A 19,172-nucleotide genomic window follows, 5' to 3' on the forward strand; every position below is an offset into this window, starting at 1 on the left:
TGACACAACCATGGCCATCCCACACGAACATGAATATACACATTTTTCCAGAATCATGTAACAGATTGAATTCATGAACCAAGGTGCCAGTGTATATGTAGAATTCAATAGTAAAAAATTATCTTGTGATTTTGACATAAGTTAAAAATAAAATATTATATTTAGAGAAATCACTATGAAATTTTTCTTGTAATTAATTGCATTGACTTATGTATTATCAAAGTAATATAGCTATATTACTTAATACACAATTAATTTTAAAAATTAATTACAAAGCAACTAAATGAAATGTTATTACATTCAGAAAATGTTTTTATGATAACATGATTTTGAGTGAAAAATGAGCAATTATATAGATGTTACACAAACTCAATACTAATTTTAATAAGAATAATACAGTTTATTGTTTAAAATCATAATCAGTACTGTAAGCCATTACTATAGGCCAAGCACTCCAGTAAGTGTTTCACATTAAAATCTGTATAATCCGTATAGAAATTCTATTAGGTAAGTATTATTATTCTCCTCCTGTTACCAATGAATACTGAAACTTCAAGAATTTAAGTAGTCTGCAGAGATTAAATCCAGCACATAAGCATTGCAACAATCAGAACTAAAGCAAATATTGAAATATACACAAAGGAAATTTAGTCAATAAATTTGTAAAGTCCAGGTAAGCAAAATCATTTTTGAACACTAGAACTATCCACAAAATATTGAATGTATTTTGGATCTCAGCTTTGGGAAGGGAGAGGTTTTTCTAGTTTGCTCTATCTTAGGATGAGCATAATGACTACTCCTTACATGTGCTATTTCTGTGCCATATTTATAGTCACCCTGCTTTCCTACTATACAATCCTTTATGATGCCAACAATATAGTTATAGTCATAGTTAATAATTCTTTGTTGTTGTTTTGTTATTTTGGTACTGGGGATTGAATTCAGGTCCTTGCACTTGCAAAGCAGGCACCGGAATCACTGAGCTAAATCCCCAGTCCAATAATTTTTAATATTAAGCTTTCCTCATTCAAATTATAATGCAGTTTCTGCTATTTCAGTCCAAACTTACACACACATGGTACTGGTACAGGAAATCGGCTATTAAAGACAAGATTTTAGTATGGTCATATTTTTGTTCTTTGGCGCAGTGCTGAGCTCCCTTCCAATAGGAAAATCAATTCTTGTAAAACATAACATGTAGTGGCCTCAAAAGTCATCAAGCTATCACTTGTGGTTGATTGTGATGAAATGGCAACTGCAACTTGTGCCTTAGGAGACTAAGTGGCTTCTTCACTTGATTATTATGACAGTAATGATGACTGAAAGGGCTGTGGTGTGAGATAGATTCTTTTGAGTTCACTTGAGTGCTTACGAAGAGAAAATGACAAGCTCAGGATTGTTAAATCTCAGCTCAACTTAGAGTCCAGGAATCAAAAAGCTTTATAGTAATCCTAAAAGAATCTTTAATTTTTTTTTAGTCACATGGTTGATCACACACCAATTCAAATATCTAGGATGCTGAACTACAATGACAGTTAAATTCACAGGCACGCCAAGTTTCTCAATTGATATTTAGAGTAATAAATGGAATCCCGAAAAGTGGAATTGAGAAAATTGCATGCATTCAGAGGAAAGTGGGAATCTTGAGCCTCAGTCTTGAAGTTTCTAAGGCGTTTCATCACAAAAGCTGTCGGCAACAGCTAACATCCCAGCCTTGTAGGTGCATGTGATATAAGGCACCACAGGCTAGTTTTTTTATTGTTTGGTTGGTTGGTTGGATGGTTTTTACTTATAGTGCTCTTGGTCAAAACTATCACCTTATATGATCAGTTCTAGAAACCTGTCAATGGATACTAAAATGTTAAGAAAGTTATCTTAGGAAGAGAAAAAACTTTGTTCCTCTTCCTCGAGGAGATCAGAGGAAAATAAAAGAAAAATAGAACGCACAGATATTAGGTAAGAGTCAATGATATAAACTATTGTAGTAAATTCTATTACCACAAAGGCTGAAAATCATTCAATGTCTTTGGCTATAGTAACTTATGTAAAAGTGATGGTGTTATAGTGGAGCAGAGGACAGAACAGTAGATCAGGGATAGGTATCCAGATTGTATTAAAACAACTCCTCTTTGTGTTTCCTTAATGGACACAGTAGTATTTACAGTATTTATTTATAGGCAGAGATAATGTCAAGATTCCTAGCATCAACATAACGATTCAACATAATTTTGAATATTCTGACCAATATAATATAAGCATTACATAGAGCATGAGGAGGAGGAGGAGGAGGAGGTGGAGGATGAGGATGATGAGGATGGACATATAAATTCCTAACTTGAAATTAAACATTTAGTCATTATGATTATATGAGATTGATAGACAATTCATTTTAAAGACCTTGAAGAAAAAAAATGATAGTATAATGTAACCAATCAGAGAAATTCAGTTAGGGAAATACATCAGATCAAATGGAAATAAATAAAGTTTTCTTTTATACCAATAATAACTAATTAAGAAGAATAATGTTAAACTATTCCCACTCACAATACTTGTTCATATAAACATAATCTTAAATAAATGGTAAAACTTTCTGATACTTGAGTGGAAAATTCATGTCAATAATATTAGTTTACTGAAAATTAAATATTTGAGGCCATTCCAAATCAATATCATGAAGATCTTTTATTTTTTTAAATAGAAAAATAATCATCCTATAATTTAAGTAAATCAGTGTATGAAAAGAATAAAAAGTTTTGATGACTCTGAGGTAAAAGTTTGTGTAAAAATTACATAATAAAGTTATTGTAAATTAAAAATGAAAATTGAAACCCCAGGAATAAAATGAACTGAGATATCAAAGGCACAAAATTATTCACTTTCTAAAAACATACTTAAATATATAAGGGAATTTGGTATATTATAAAGAATCATTTTAAATCACTGCACATATTGACGTTATTCAGTAAAAATAATGCCAGGGATATTCAATAATTAACAAAAAATTTAGAGAACAAATAGTAGGTCTATATACTGTAACCTCCATAATAATAAATTTAAATGTATATCACCATTATAAATAGATGGACATAAGCATTTCTCCCAAGCTCCAAAACAAAATCATGAGTAAAACACAGATAAGTATAAGACAAATTACATTGAAAATACTTACTATACCAATTATATAACACGAAATGAATGGGGATGACCAAAATATCAAAACAGGAAATTGGTTAAATAAATAGAATGTATTCATACTAATGAATAATATAGACCCATCAAAAATAATGTTTAATAATTATCTCTATGCATTGTTGAGTAAAAAATCAAAAAGTTTTATAATATGTGCATATTTTCATAAAAATATATAAATTACATGTTCTGAAAAATATCAGGCTGCTGATATCATACATTGAATTATGATCAAAAATAATGTTTAATAATTATCTCTATGCATTGTTGAGTAAAAAATCAAAAAGTTTTATAATATGTGCATATTTTCATAAAAACATATAAATTACATGTTCTGAAAAATATCAGGCTGCTGATATCATACATTGAATTATGATACATGCTTCTTTTGTTTGCATTCTTGTATCTTTTCCATGTTTTCTGAAATAGTTTTACATTCTGAAGTAAGAGTTCATTTGTTTCATAAATGACAGTAATACATAGAAACTGCTTTTTGTTCATTAACAACAGCTGTGTTTTACATTATCTGTAACTAAAAATGAAAATATTTCTATTGGCTTGGTATTGCTGCATAACAACATGGTCTAAAACTCAACTTCTTAACAATCACGTGCAATCTCCTACATACAGTAGCTATGAGTCAGAAATTTGAGAGTGGCTTGGACTGCTGCTTCTGGCTTTGAGTCTAATATGAGATTTCATTCCCATGTCAGGCAGAACTGGAGTAGATAGAAGGCTTCAGGACTGGAAGATCAGATTCAAATGTGGCTTCCTTATACAGCTGAAAAGATACTGTTGACTTCTGTAAGAAGACTCTATTTCCTCTCCTCACGAGTAGAGCAGCCTTAGGCCTCCTTGAATGTCTTCAATAAATGCTACCAACTTCTAGATTAGTAACTAAAGAGCACAAAGAAGATCCCATAATGTCTTTGAAGTCATATATCATCAAATCCATAGTACCCCGTAGATCACAGTTTTGCCCTATTCAATATCAGAGGATGATACATAAGGACATGAATAAAGGGGGAGAGGGATCTGGAGGCTAATATGTAATTATGTGTAGAAAAAATCATATAGTAAATATATAAAAATCATAAAATTTGTACGGTAATAGCATAGCAGATTGAGTGCAATGCATGAACTCAAATGATTAAAAGTGATAATTGCAGAAAAATACTTCAAAATTAAGTGTATAATATAAAGTGAATAATAACTGAAGACTGATCTAAAATAAAGTACTGTAATTCAAATGGTTATATTAAGGGTTATGATTATGGGCAGATAAAATTTTTCTTTAATTATTTCCTTAATGTTGGCCACAATTTGAGAAATATACACACTTAAAACAGTGAAAATTAATCAGTATTATAGAATATTTAAGTGAATTATATTGTTACTCTATAATTGAAATAATGTATTCATTCAAAACAATAGGAAAAAATTTAAATGACACAAAAGCCTAGAAACCAATGCATCTAATTTATACAAGAAAGCCTTATGAATGTCAGAGAACAGACATAAACCAATGATAAATATAGAAAAACCAATACTGCATATTGTTCTATAAAACATAAAGGATTTTAAATTTGCTCATGACCAATTTGGTCTTTTTCTTCAGCAAACATTTTCTAAATGTTCAAATGGCGAAAAATATGTTACGAAGATACCCAAATTAATACAGAAGCTTTTTCTTCCTGTGAAAAGCTCACATTCTAGTAAAGGTGACTTAAAAAAACAAAAACAGTATGGTACAATAAGTGATACCATAGAGGTAGGTTGTAATTACAGTGGTGACACAAGAGAAAATTAGACTCTCCTTGAATGGAGAGACTTTTCACAGACAAGATGTTGATGCAGAGACTGTAAAGATGCATAGAATTTGCCAGATGGAATGATGACTAGGGAACTTGATGAAAAGAATATCATATCCACCAAAGTGTGGAAACCCAGCCTTTTGTGGCAGTTTGAAACACTATAAATCAGTTTTATCAGATCATTAGGTGGGAAAGCTATGGAAGAATTTTGTACAGCAAGCAAAGGACTTCAATTTTCTTCAGAAAGTTCATAAAGTTACTGAAAGGTGTTAAGAACAGAGTAACAATGTGCTTCTAAAGAGTTTAACCTGACAACATTGTGGAGCAACAAAGAGGAGATAGGAGACAGGTTCATATAGTCCTTCAGGTAATAGCAATGAGAATGGAAAGGGAATGAAGTATCAAACATGGAAGTAAAATCAGTAGAACTTAGATGCTAATAGGAAAGGCTAAGGAAAGGAATGAGCTAAGAAAATTTAGAAGACGGCCATCTTAAAATTAACCAAAGTTAGGAACATAGGCATACAAGTATGTTTTGAGTAAAATAATTGTTTGAAGACAAATACTGGTGACTATGGAACAACCAAATGAGGTACAGTAAGCAGATGAATTAAGAAATTTGGGCTAAAAATAAGGATTAGCAGTCACTGACTTGGAAACAAAGTCTTTGTAAATAGGGGAGGGTGGAGGGGGTGAAGGTAGGGCTAGGGCATGGGGAAAAATGAGAACCAAGACCTGTCATGTAAAGGTACAAGATCCCAATGATGAATGTAACTGTACTGTATACCTAAAATGTACCAATAAACTCAATGAGAGAAAAAAGATTGAGTAAGACAGCAAGAATTTAAAAGTCCGAGAAATATTATTTAAGGAACACATAAAGAAGTCAATGAGAGGGGGTCTAGGACAAAGCAAACTGTAAGAAAGCAAAGGAATACAGCATTGCTAAAGGAAGAAGTTGTCAGTAGTGTCAGAAGGAAAAAAAAGTCAAATATGAAATGTCTTATGAAGCTGAGCTTGGTGAATGTGTGCAACTAGTACCACAAGCACTCTTGGAGACTGAAACAGAAGCACTGCAGTTTGGAATCCAGTCTAGGCCATATCGTCTATTTGGTAAACCCCATTTCAAAAAAAAAAAATTAAAAGATCTGGGAATGCATCTCTGTAGGAAAGTCTGGCGTTCAATTCCCCATAATGCAAGAGAAAAAAAAGAATAAAAATAAACAGCTACTGAACTGAAATGCAGATTTTCAATTAAGATTTTAGATTTCACAAGAAGGGCCTGATAAGAACAGAGGACCAAATGTCAGCTTTTAGTTGAAGATCAAACGGAAGGTGTAAAAGTGAAGATAGGATTATTCTTTCAGAAACACTGGCTATTAAAAAGGGAGGAAGGTCATAAAATGAAATTCCACAAAATTACTATTTAAACCCATCTACCATATTTTCAGAGTACTACAAATGTCCTTAAACTTTTATATTCAACAGTTGCTTAGTTATTTTAGTCTCCAAGAGGACTAATTTAAATAGTGAGTTATTGTCTTTCTTTTCCTTCCTTGTCCAGAGAGAATGAGAGGAAGAGGAAAAAGTGACACATATTGTTAAAATTGGTTCTGTGATTATTCATTTAAAATTTACTGATACATAGTCTCACACTCATTCAACAAAGTTTATTGGACACTATGTGTGTAGCACTGTACCTGGTCTTAGCAATACAGAGAAGAAAAAGTACACAGCAGTGTGAAGTGACATTTCTAATTCATTATATACATAAAACTTGCTGCTTTATTAATAATGTGACACCTCAACCTGTTATACCAGATAAATAACATATGAAGATGGTGTATAATTTTTGAGATATGTAGTTTCTTTCCCACTGCAATTACCATATACTATGAATTCCTAAACCTTTTCAAATATTTTTGACATTGAAGAGCTTCCATTAAAGAAAAGCTCTCAAAATCACAGTTCAGTTTTAGGAAGGCAAAGAAATTAATATCATATATCAAAAATAAATATTGTGTGCTTTATGACTATGTATGCATATGTATATATGTATATCTATATATACATATATCTCAAGCATTAAAAGGGCAACGGAACTGCCAGGAATTTCTCAGTTACCAATGATTTGACCATCTCAGGGTGCTAAAGAAAAAAACTTAAAGATTTGAAAAATGACTGAGGCTCTCAGAATTGGGTTATAGTTGAATATAAGGTTTCAAGGAAATATTTTGTAGGTTAAGATGAAACTATAAACTTGTCTTACTAATATTCTTCTATTTTTCAGAAGAACTGATCTCTTACAGAGTTTTTGTTTTGAAATATGATTTGGTCTCAACACAACCAATTCTTGGATCTTCCTGGCCTGCTCCAACTTCCTCAAAGAACAATTAGTAACTAGGGAGTTGGCCAGTTTTAGAAAGCATAATTATTTTGTCTTATGGGAAAAAAATGAAGGTGACCATCTTTTTCTGTTTATGTGCCTCTTATATGAAGATATGATAAGACAAAGAGGAAATTTCCTCAATTTTGAAATTTAAATATAATTCAGTTCACTCTTTTCTAATGACTAAATTTTTTTGTATGTGATCTTTAAAAAATAAACTTAGTAGTCTTAAGGTTAAATAGAAGAAATAAAAATGAGACAAAGTGATATAGGAAAAATATAAATCTCAAATTTTTAGATGTCAAATGTGCTGAATTTGTGGTCTCATAACATCCAGGAACACAGTCACAAACCAGAGGAGAAAGGGTCCCCAAATGGGTGGTCACTAAGGGCCTTTGTCAGGGGTAATTTATACAGAAAATGCAAAACAAGGATACAATGTGGGTCAAACTACATGGTTGTCATTTGTACAAGCATAGCTGCTTAGCTAATTTTATCAAATAGGTAAACAAGTCACACAGCAAGATACATAGGAAGAACAAAGATATTTTTGGAAAGGGATGGGTCCAAATGTTCTAGTCACTAAACTAAGCATCTGATGTCTACTTGAATTTATTGGACCAGGTGGTGCTAAATAGATATAATCTCAAGTTACTGTTTATCCCATAGGGCTAAATAGTCATTTAGCCATTGTATCTCCCATCTGGAAGTCTGGCCTTCTTCAGAATTGCCTCCAGCCACAATTCTGATGTCTTTACCATGTGTGTGTGTGTGTTTTGTGTGTGTGTGTGTGTGTGTGTGTGTGTGTGTGTGTGTGTGTGTATGTTGGCTTCCTTGATGGCCCAGTCCCTTTCTAACTTTTTATGAACTTCTATTTAACTTAGTCATCTCTAATATTCTCCCCTCTGAAGAGGAATCCATTATTGCAATTAGGGGAGAATGAATGAAGTTTGAATGTAGCTGCTTCAAGCTGAGGAAGGTCGGTGTAGGGGAGACTGAAGTCAGGGGCCTTCTCCAGAGAGCCATTCTAAGGTGTCTTAGATAGAAGTCATGTTGAGTTTTAGCAGTTACAAATGCCTTCAGAAGATCCTTCTAGTGGACCCTAATAAAACGAATCCATCATATTTATGATTAGTTCTATTTGCATGGTCACTTTGGAATTTGACAGCCTCTAGATGAGAATAAATAAATTTTACCAAGAGAGTAAATATGCATGGCCAAAGTATAAGCACCAGAATGGAAAGAAGAACTGGAGAAAGAGCCAAATCCAGACAATGTTCTTAAGGAATTGGAATAGTTACAAAGTCCATCAAAAAATGTGTACATACTTCAGAAGTTCACTGTTCTAATAAATGTCTGGAAGCTACTAGCCATCACTTTGATTTATCTTCTGTAATTATAGAGGCCAAAGGTAACTTTTATTAATTTCATAATATCTCCATAAATTTAGTATTAAAATATTTATACAAGTTTTTGTATTCCATACATATACAATTTTTAGGCAGACTCTGTATTGTAACCAATTGGGTCCTAGATCTGACTACTCACAGATGTTATCTATAATTCTGATTTCTTTTATTGTTTTAAATTCGTTTTCCACATGTTGTGAGTTATTTAAAGACAAGTTTTATTTATTAGTGCACAAGAATCTTCAGTTTCAGCTGTAAGAAGATGGAGAGTTCTGTGGTTAAAATACAATTTTATTTAAGGAATTTAAATACTCTTGCTGAACTTCTGCAGCTGCTTTTGTAGCTTTTTAGACTCACTGAACTATAATAGTGGTTAATAACTGGAAGCTGTTAGCAGGAGTTAGTGATTTGCATCCCCTTTCTATGTCTAGCCTGCATTACTATTATCTTCTAATATATCTTTTTGGTTATACCATTTTTGTTGGATGTTTAAGACCAAGTCAAAATAAGACCTGTGCTAATAAAAATTAATCTTTTGCTATATATATCAAGGTCAGTGAAGGTTCTTCACAGGTTAGTTTTGGGACCATGTACAAAGCCTCTAAGCTTCTCTGTTAGTGTCAGCTGCCAGGATAGGTGAGTCTTGCTTGACCATATGACTTCCCACAGAAGCTTGGGAGACGTTTCTCCTTTTGGTGCAAAATATGTTTCTCCTTTTAGAACAAAATACACCCCTTGACACCTGTTCTCTGGGGCTCAAAAGAAGCTCCATGCTCAGGAGATTGTGTGACTCACCAGAGCTGTAGGATTTTCTAGAGAGGTTCTCTCATGTCCAGTGTCCATGTTGAACATGGAAGGACAGGGCCAAAATATTAGCTGTCCTCTTAGTCTTGTTATCTTTATTACTTTTGGTACCCAACCCTCAGTTGTTGAACACCCAAATTAGTCATACCAGTATTGCAGTGGGAGCAGTAGGCTTAACTGTCACACTTGTATCTAGATATCAAGTGCTTTAAAATATATGAGTGGAGAAATATTATTTTTTTACCAATAATGATTGTCTTAGACACTAAATCCCTGTAGAAAGTTAACAAATAACAGTTATAAACTTTTACAGAGAAAAATTGGAGACCAAAGGAAACATAGCATTTCAGCATGACATTCATTATGACAGTACAGCGGTACTTCAATTCAAAAAAGTAATTCTTTCTGTGATTCTGGTCACAAATTAAATTGAACAAGAACTGCATCAAATTCAATGGTTAGGTTCAATATTAATTTTAGGGGGAAATTTGATGTGGTCCTTGTCCTATTTGACTTGCAACCAGAATCATGGAAAGAATTAAGCTCATGAACCAATGTAATTCTGTATTATATTAGGACAATTCGGTGTTGTTATTTTGAAACACATTTAAATTTACATTTTAGTATAAATTAACTTTTTAGTCAGCTGTGTTTATCTAGTTTTAAGCTATTCAATGACATAAATAAATTCTGACCTAGAGTGTCATTTAAGAAGAATGTACTTGTTAATAGATGTACTTTATAGGTTATTTATTTCCTTTCTTTAATTTTGGAGTGACATTGACTGGACTGTTTAGTGTTTAGGTACCTCTAATGGTTATAACAATTACATAACAATCACATAAGCATAAACTTGAAAAGATATCTATGTCATTTGGCTGTCTGTGTCATCCTAGATTGGCATGCACATTTCATCACAAATAGCTGGAACACAAGTAAGGGAAAGCCAGGTGTTTGAACCTGAAAAAGTTTATGACCATAAACAAGTTTAGCTGGAAGCCACCAATGTGATAAGATTTCTTTTGTTTTGCATCTTTGAAGGCCTCTACATTTGAGAAATATAAATACATAAGTTAATATACTATGATGTTAGCAACTATATGGAAATCTTTACATATATTTACTCTCAAGGGAAATGTTAGACTACTTTTAAAGGTTTTGCAGGATGTAACCATACTGACAAGAATTAATGACATCTGTAGAGCTCTTATAAATTTAGAAAACAATGTTAATGACTATGAATAGACTTATTACTTAACACATGCATCTCATTTATATAATAATAAATGTTTTCTTAATCAAATCCAATAAATGTAGATTACACAAACATTTTTAAATGGCAGGACCAGATTTAAAGAGATGCCAAATTTTGATCATTTTACATATCTGAGGTGTATGTAGATATACACTGTATAAAAGTAGTTACTTTGTATATATTAAACTTATGTAGTCTTTACTCTATAAATTCAAATCTAAAGCTTAGACTCACAGTATAACATGTTTTTAGAGGTATGTATATGTACATCCCCAAATGCATAAGTTATGTCATAAACTAAGATAATAGTTGTTTATTTAACCAATCGTAAACTGATTATTGAAAACATTCTACAGGATGATAAAGACTAATTTTTGAAGCTCACTTTTTATAACCAAAAGTCTAACAATGAAAAACACAAGAAACCATTTTAGTAAAATATAGAACTTTTGCTTTTTAATCTAGTTTTATAAGTTTAACCAAGAGCATCTTATTATCTTAAGAAAACCTCATTATTTTAGACACAGAAAACTTAATCTTTTGATTAAAGCTAAAACAACACCTTAGATGACTCATGACTCATCATACTATTTAACACTTTTAAAGCTACATATATTATCTTTGACCAAGAAAAAAACTCTTTATGTTACTGTATACAGGCAATAATAGACACTACATTTATAAAACTAATTTTTTATATTATCTCAATTGGCAAATACCTGGATAGATACACCAACTTTTTTTTCTTCATTGAGTTTATCGGTACATTTTAGGTATACAGTACAGTTACATTCATTATTGGGATCTTGTACCTTTACATGACAGGTCTTGGATCTCATTTTTTTCCCCTTGTGATACACCAACTATGAAATCAATTTAACTCTTACTGATTTGAATCAGTCTACTGTTAAGCTATATGGATCACAGCATTTGAGCTGATGTCTTGAGCGTCCATTTATCTGTAACACAGAGAAACATGCAATATTAAACTAAATCATATATAATCTTTATGTTTTCAAATCTTAAAGTTTTTATTTGTAAATTGTATTCAAGCCTCGAGCCTGTAAGTCCTCGTCTGGTAATGTTTTAAGTGAATTTGACTACCTTGAAAATCTATGCAAATGGTTTTCCATGGAAATCTCAGTAACAGCCAGGAAAAAAAAAAAAAAGAAAGAAACAAAGAAAGAAAAGAAAAGAGCATCCAACATTTCACTAAGGATTTGACAGTTCTGATATTTTGATGTCTTTCTAAAAAACAAGTCAAAATATAATGAAGGGAAAAATGAAAAAGAAAATCATTTGGAAGAATGTGCATAAATTATGTTCAGCTGGACACATTTAAAAAAAATTTTAGGTTAATGTCACAAAAAAAAAAAAAAAAAAAAAAAAAAAAAAAAAAATCTTAAACTAAGCAGCAGCTGCAGGCATTTTAACTGGTTATCAACATAGATTAAACAGAAAGGTGGACAAATATACACAAAACAATTAACATTTAAATCGGTGTGTATTTTCAAGTACATTACATTGAACTACAGTAACCCTTTTACAGTCCTTAGGTTTGTAACTGTAAAAAGACTACTTAGACCTTTTCCTATAGGTAATCAATTAGTAGAGAACACTTATAATAAGAATCAAAAGGAAAAAAAACTCTGACACTTGTGAAAGTTGATGGTACTCTTAATCTTGGAATAACTACAGGTTTCTCAGAGCCCTCTGTTATTTTGATAGCCACAGTTCTTTCATAGCCAAAGTTTATAGCCAAAACGCTAAGTATTCCTTCTAAGGGGACAGATTGTTAATGGTAACTGTAACTATTTAGTCTTCAGAGGGCGTTCAGGCTAGGTTAGAGGGTAGAAAGAGATTGGGTAAATCTTTTTCAAACTATGTGAATATTTTGACAGGGGAAGGAAGAAGAAAGCCCTCCGTGGCTGCACCCTGTGCTGTTGCAGATGTCTATCGATGGCAGTTTCTTCCCCCTTTGAAAAGCAACTAGGCGAAGGCATTGCTGTCTATCCCTGCTTGTTCTGTACCCATTTATCTAAGGTGTCTCTTAGATTTAACCATGTCTGGTGCCAGCAGCAGTAAACTGAAGGTGCAGGAAAGTGGCCACAACTGGATTTATCTGTTCTTACTGTACACCTGGACTCAATTCCTGGTGATCCTGTGACCTCTTGGATCATACTTAGTTATAGGCTTTCCTTTTTCAGCTCTCAGTTAGCACGTCTCTGAATAGACAATGGTTGCTGGTCTAGTGATATGTTCTGGAGAGAAGTCATGGTAAGAAAGAGACAGATCTCTGGAGATTGTGGCTGTGGCTATCGGATCCCTTAAAATAGTTTCTGTTCAAAACTGTTATGAAACTCACAAAGGTCATGAAGTAAGTGTTTGGCTTTATCAACTAAATCATCAGTGCTGCAAAAACCAGTCAGTCTGACCTGTGGAGCATCATTCCAGCAGGGTGGAAGAGAGTAGAGATATTGCTTAGTTTCCAGTTCTGTCCTAAGGCCAGAAAGGTAGACAGTTTTTTAAAATTAATTTTTGGTACAATTCAAATACACATAACAATCATATTCCTCAAAGGGAAAGTACACCTGTTCTTGATTTCTTGATTCCTCTTTTTCTCCCAGTCTCCTCCCTCAGCCCCCTTATTTACAAAAGATTTGTTTCTGTTTTACCTCTCTTTTCTCATTTTTCCTTTCCTTTTCCTCCCCCCGCCTAAAATGTTTTCACTTACGTTTGAGAGCTTGAGGATTAAATCCAGACAAATTTCTAAGAATATGGCCCAGGGAGAATTCAGAGGGAATATTGAAGGCTAGCTTCACTCTGGAGCCAGACACTGAAAAGTTGCAGGAAGGGGAAAAATTACCATCCTAGAAGGATGAAAACCTGGTCACTCAAGTGTGGTAGAGCCTGACAGCCACAAGGAAGTGACTCGCCCTGGACAAACTGAGCTGCATCATTTCTCAGAGGAAGGGAAGTGGAGAAGGGACAGAGTGACTCTGTGCAAGGCAGAAGAACTTTGTTTATGAGAGTCATCTCTGTTTTCTAAATCGCCACTATAGGGCAGAAAGACAAGACGAAAAGCTTTCCCAGGATGGGTCTCCAGTCTTTAGTAAAACATCCTTCCAAAGACAAAAGCTACAATTGACTCCCAATATGACAATATTGTCAAACAGAAGATTAAAGCAGTGACAAAGGTACCTGAACAGACTCTTATCTCAGTTTTGCAAAGAGAGAGAGGGAAAGATGAGCAAGGGACAGATTGAAGTTGCTTCTGTAAGCTATATTGTTTTGGACTGATAAATATTCATGATTTTGGACCTAAATTTCCCTGATGTCTCCCAAATATCAGTTCTTTCCTCTGTGTCTCAAGATGAAGATCACTCTTGCCGGTCATGAGGGACTTTTGTTCAGATACTGGGCAGACCAAACCTGTATGTGTGTCTTCCTGGATGTTCACGATTTCCAATTCCCTTTTAACTCAATCATGAGAATTATGTGGTCTGTAAAGCAGTCTATCTTCAATACCCCTATAGATAAGCACTCAATTTCTAGGGTTTTAGAAGCTTCCAATTGGAAAGGAAAATTATTTCCTGGAGAAAACCATTCCGTGATACTGATAACAACAATCCTATAGATGTGAACTGCCACAATTTGACCCATAAACTTCTGCTGAATTTTCAGACACACTGGTGCAAGTTGGCAGCCAAAACCAATTCCAAAAAGTTGTCTGTAATAGGAAGTTCATCTTGTAGCTTCCAAACAAGTCAAGTAAGGAATACAAAGGCCAGTTTGCTAAAATAAATATTCCATCAGAGAACACCCAAGTACAAAGACATCACAGTCTTCTATGCTGCCAACTTAAACCTCTTACCATTTTGACAGGTGCAAGTAACTAAAAAACAAGGGATGACAATTCTCAATTAACTAAATGAGTCAAGATCCAGAATCCAGAGAAAATATTTTAGGGGTGCCATGAAACAAAAGCAAATTCTAACTTCCTTCTAATTGTCTTACTGGGACCTCCAAAATGATACAGGAAAAATATAACTCCTGAGCTGTTACATGGCAAATGTGCCGAGTTTGTGGTTTCATACATCAAGGATGAAGTTGCAAACTAAAGGAGGAAGTTAGTAGAATTTTATTGGAAATAAGGATGAGGAGAATAGCTTTTGTATTCCCAGGAGGGGTCCTTAATGGGTGATTACCACGGACAGCTATTGTCCCTGGTGATTTATACAGCAAAGTCATAATGTGGGTCAAACTACAATCAACTTACGGGATTATAAGTATAGTTACCTAGCTAACGTTGATCCAATAAAGAAATGAGTCATGTAGCAAGTGTATATGAAACGAACAAAAGCATTTTGGGAAATGGCTGGGTCCAGAAGTTCTAGTTACCCATCTGGGTGTATAATGCCTTTCTGGACTTTCTGTACCAGGTGGTGCTAATTACAATATAATCTTAGGTTACTAGTTATCTCTTAGGGTGCATACAGGCCTGGCTATTGCATCTATCTCCATTTTAAAATCTGGATTTGCCTCCAACCACACAATTCCATGGCCTTTATTTCTTGTGCTGATGTCCTTGAGGGCCTGCTCCCTATTTCACTGTACATTAACTATATATTGACTACCTAACTTAGCTATCTATAATAAAAGGAGACAAGAGAATCAAGATTTCAAAACTGTACTTTTAAGTAAAACTGCAGTTTCAACACGAAAAGTTTGTAATGCTTTTTTCCCTTCCAGGAAACTCACTAAAAATTTCCTAAATATCTTTTTACAATAAACCTCTAAACCTGGGTGCTTAACCTGTCCTTTTCACTTGAAATTGTTCTTCCTCCATTCTCAGGAAGCTGCAATTTTGGTTGGCAGGATATCTCAACTTTAAGCCTATGTAGATGGCTTGCATCGATGTAGATGACAAAATACACATTCTGATCACCTATCTTGAAGACATCCTCTTAAATATACCCAACTCAGGTTCATAATGTATCTCATTTTCTCTGAGCACCGGCACTCCACACATGAATGAGTTTCAATAATAAACCCTTCTTATGTCTCTTTTAGTGATGCACCCTGAATTCTTTTTCCATGACAGCAGTCAGAAAACCTGCAAACTTATTTCAAAAGGGTGAGATAGATTCCTTATTTCAGTCTCAGTGATGCCTCAGATTCAACCCTGTGACAGTATTAGATAATTTAAGTTACACAAAGTTTTAAAAATCAACTTTGTAACCCTTCATCCATGTTTTTTGGTCAGAATCTGTAAGCAGATGGCAGAAAATAATGAAGAATAACAAATATTTCAATAGAAAGAGAAGGAAAAATAACAGCACAGTTACTTACCTAGGCCTCCAATGTCGTGACAAGCATTGATGGTTTTAAACATGCATGTACCTAGCGCACTGCTATACACTTAAAGATTCTAAATGAAATGAAGAACCAAACAATATAAAAGGCATCCTTTCAGCTCCAGCCATGCATACTATCCTGAAAAAAACACCTGGGTTTTCATTACTTAATGATCTCGGCCATATCCTTGCTAATTCTTTCTTTTGTCATATAATCTTTTGAAAATAGTTTAATCTTAGAATTATAGAAGCATACAATATTGAAGTATTTATTACTGATTATTGAATACTGATAATCAAGTTATAGTGATAAAGGAGCTACATTTCAAAATTTCATTAAATTTCAATCAATTGAAACTTTAAATAGCCACATGTGGCTAGTGGCAACTATGTACAGAAACACAACTCCATACTCTAGCCAAAATGACATATAAGTGACCTGCACTTGAATAACTTACAATAAACAAACGTGTGGTCCAGGATATCAAATACAGTTGAAATTATCTAGTAGCAGTTTTGATTATACCCAAATCTAATATAGCATAAGAAAGGACAGGTTCTAACTAAAAATAAATCAAGCCTATTATTCCTGATTTCACACTTTACCTGATATATAGGGAGACCAAGATAGCACCTTCTGGCTATTTACATTTCCACCAGAAAACAATAGACATCTTAGAGCTACCTATAAATATAGTGGAGGACATTTGAAATGACTAGGAACCAGAAAATCTGCCTGCCTGGCACAAATGTATTGAACAAATTCCCTCAGGCTGTGCTGTCTCCACAGGATTTTATATGTTCTTCTCAAAGTCTGGCTGTATTGCACTCCTATGCATGGTGTCTGATAAAATGCACAACAAAAATGGAATGTTTTAGAATTTTGAGCAAAATTCTATACTTGCCATCCAAAGTATTGTGAAAACCAAAATGAGGTTTTTAAATTTCATTTTGGTTTTAGACTTCATGTACAATTTCCTCAAATATCCCAAGAGTATCTGACAGCTTTAGAAATAAAGAATGCTATAGAAGTCTTAGTATCTGAATTTTATTCTGAAACTTTATTTTGATTTTAAAATTATCAATATAATTATAGATTCACACAAAATTATAAGAAAAATTTCAATTTGAAATCCATAGGACCATAAAACACCAGTAATTCCAAGTTTCTCTTAATGGTAATATTTCCCCAAACTACAATATAATATAGTTTTTTGACAGGATTTTGACATTGAAATAATACCGGCATATTATTCAGGTTGTCAGTTTTACTAGTACTCATTTGTGTGTGTCTCTATTTGTACCTGTGTGTATTTAGTTCTATACCATTTTATCACCTTTGTAGGTTGATGTAACCACAGCCACAGATAAGATAACCTCTTCAAAATGAGAATCCTTTATCTTTTGCTTACATAAATGATACCCGGTTCTCTGCTACCTCATTTCTGCATACACTTTTAGGTATCAATGTATCATACATTATTCATTTGTTGAAGGGCACTAGACTTTTTCTAGGTTTTGGATGTTACAAATAAAAGTGCTATTCAAGTTTTGCATGCAAATTAGTTTGGATTTCTCTAATATAAATGACCTTGACCATACCTGATGAGTTCTATGGTAATCAAATGTTTAGTTTAATAAGAAAACACAAAGCTGTCTTTCAGAGTAGTTGTAAAATTGTACATTATCATCAAATATTTATGACTGATCTAGTTGATCTACGTCTTCATCAGCATTTCAGTCATTACTTTTTACTTTAGAAGAGGGCAATTTAGTGTTCTTTTGCCAGCTATGTCACCATCACACATACACATTATTTTTTATTTGTATGTTTATTAGTATATGTTTGCATTATATAATGTTTATATTCATTATGGGGACTTGGTACATGTATATAACACATCTTAATTGTTTTTTTCTTTTCTCCTAATTTTCCCCTCCCTATCTGCTCCCTCTGTTCTTTGGTCCTGTCCCATCTGTAAAAGCTCTATCTCTGTTTCCTATTATTTATCTTTTATTTTGCTCTTCAATTTATTTTTTCTTTGGATTTCTCATATAAGAAAGATCATGCAATATTTGAACTTGTCTGATTTATTTCACTTAGATCATGGTCTCAAAGTGCATCCATTTTCCTATAAGTGACTAAATTTTTTCTTTATGGCAGAGTATTACTCTATTGTGCATAAATACCACCTTTTATTTATCCATTCATCTTCAGTGGACATTCAGGCCACTTCCAAGATTTAGTTATTGTGAGTTTTGTAATATTCATTTTTAAACCAAGTACAAGTTTATTTTGCTGTTTTTGGAGGGGATAGTTTTTCATTTCTCAAGTAATTAACATTTTGTTTTTAGTTTGCTTCCATGTGTTTGACATTTATTTCTATGCCTTTCTTTTTACTCCAAAGAGTCTTAATTGTGTAAATTACTTTTGAACACTGCTAGAGACTCCTGTAGTCAGGTTTCAGGACTCATGAGGCCAGTGTGCAATGTATGCCTGAGCAAAAGAATACACTAGGAGACTTAACTAGAAGAGAAAAAGTGGGGTTCCAGGATGACAAATGCCAGTGTATCTGACAAAGGCACTGCACAGTCCCGGGCACTGACTTTTATTGACAATCAGTTGGGGTAAAGGCAACATGTAGTATCAATGGAAATTAATGTAAACAAGGATCATAAAGGACAAAACAAAGCATTCTCAAATTAGGAACAGCATAGACAAAATATATGATTGTAATTAGAAAACTGTCCTTCTAGTCTGAATGTTTTGGTTGTGGGAACGGAATTTGGGTGCAAGTTACTCTGACTTTGGCATTAGACTTCAGCCAGACTCACTTCTATAAAGAAGCCTATTGTTAGTTTAACTCTTTACAGCCTGCTTTGGGCATAATCAATATTACAGTTCTCTGCAGAACACACTGAAACTCATAAAGCATGCTATTGATTCAGAATTCC

This window comes from Fukomys damarensis, unplaced genomic scaffold (genome assembly GCF_012274545.1).
Source record: "Fukomys damarensis isolate Sample0158 unplaced genomic scaffold, DMR_v1.0_HiC HiC_scaffold_39, whole genome shotgun sequence".
NCBI classification, from domain to species: Eukaryota; Metazoa; Chordata; class Mammalia; order Rodentia; family Bathyergidae; genus Fukomys; species Fukomys damarensis.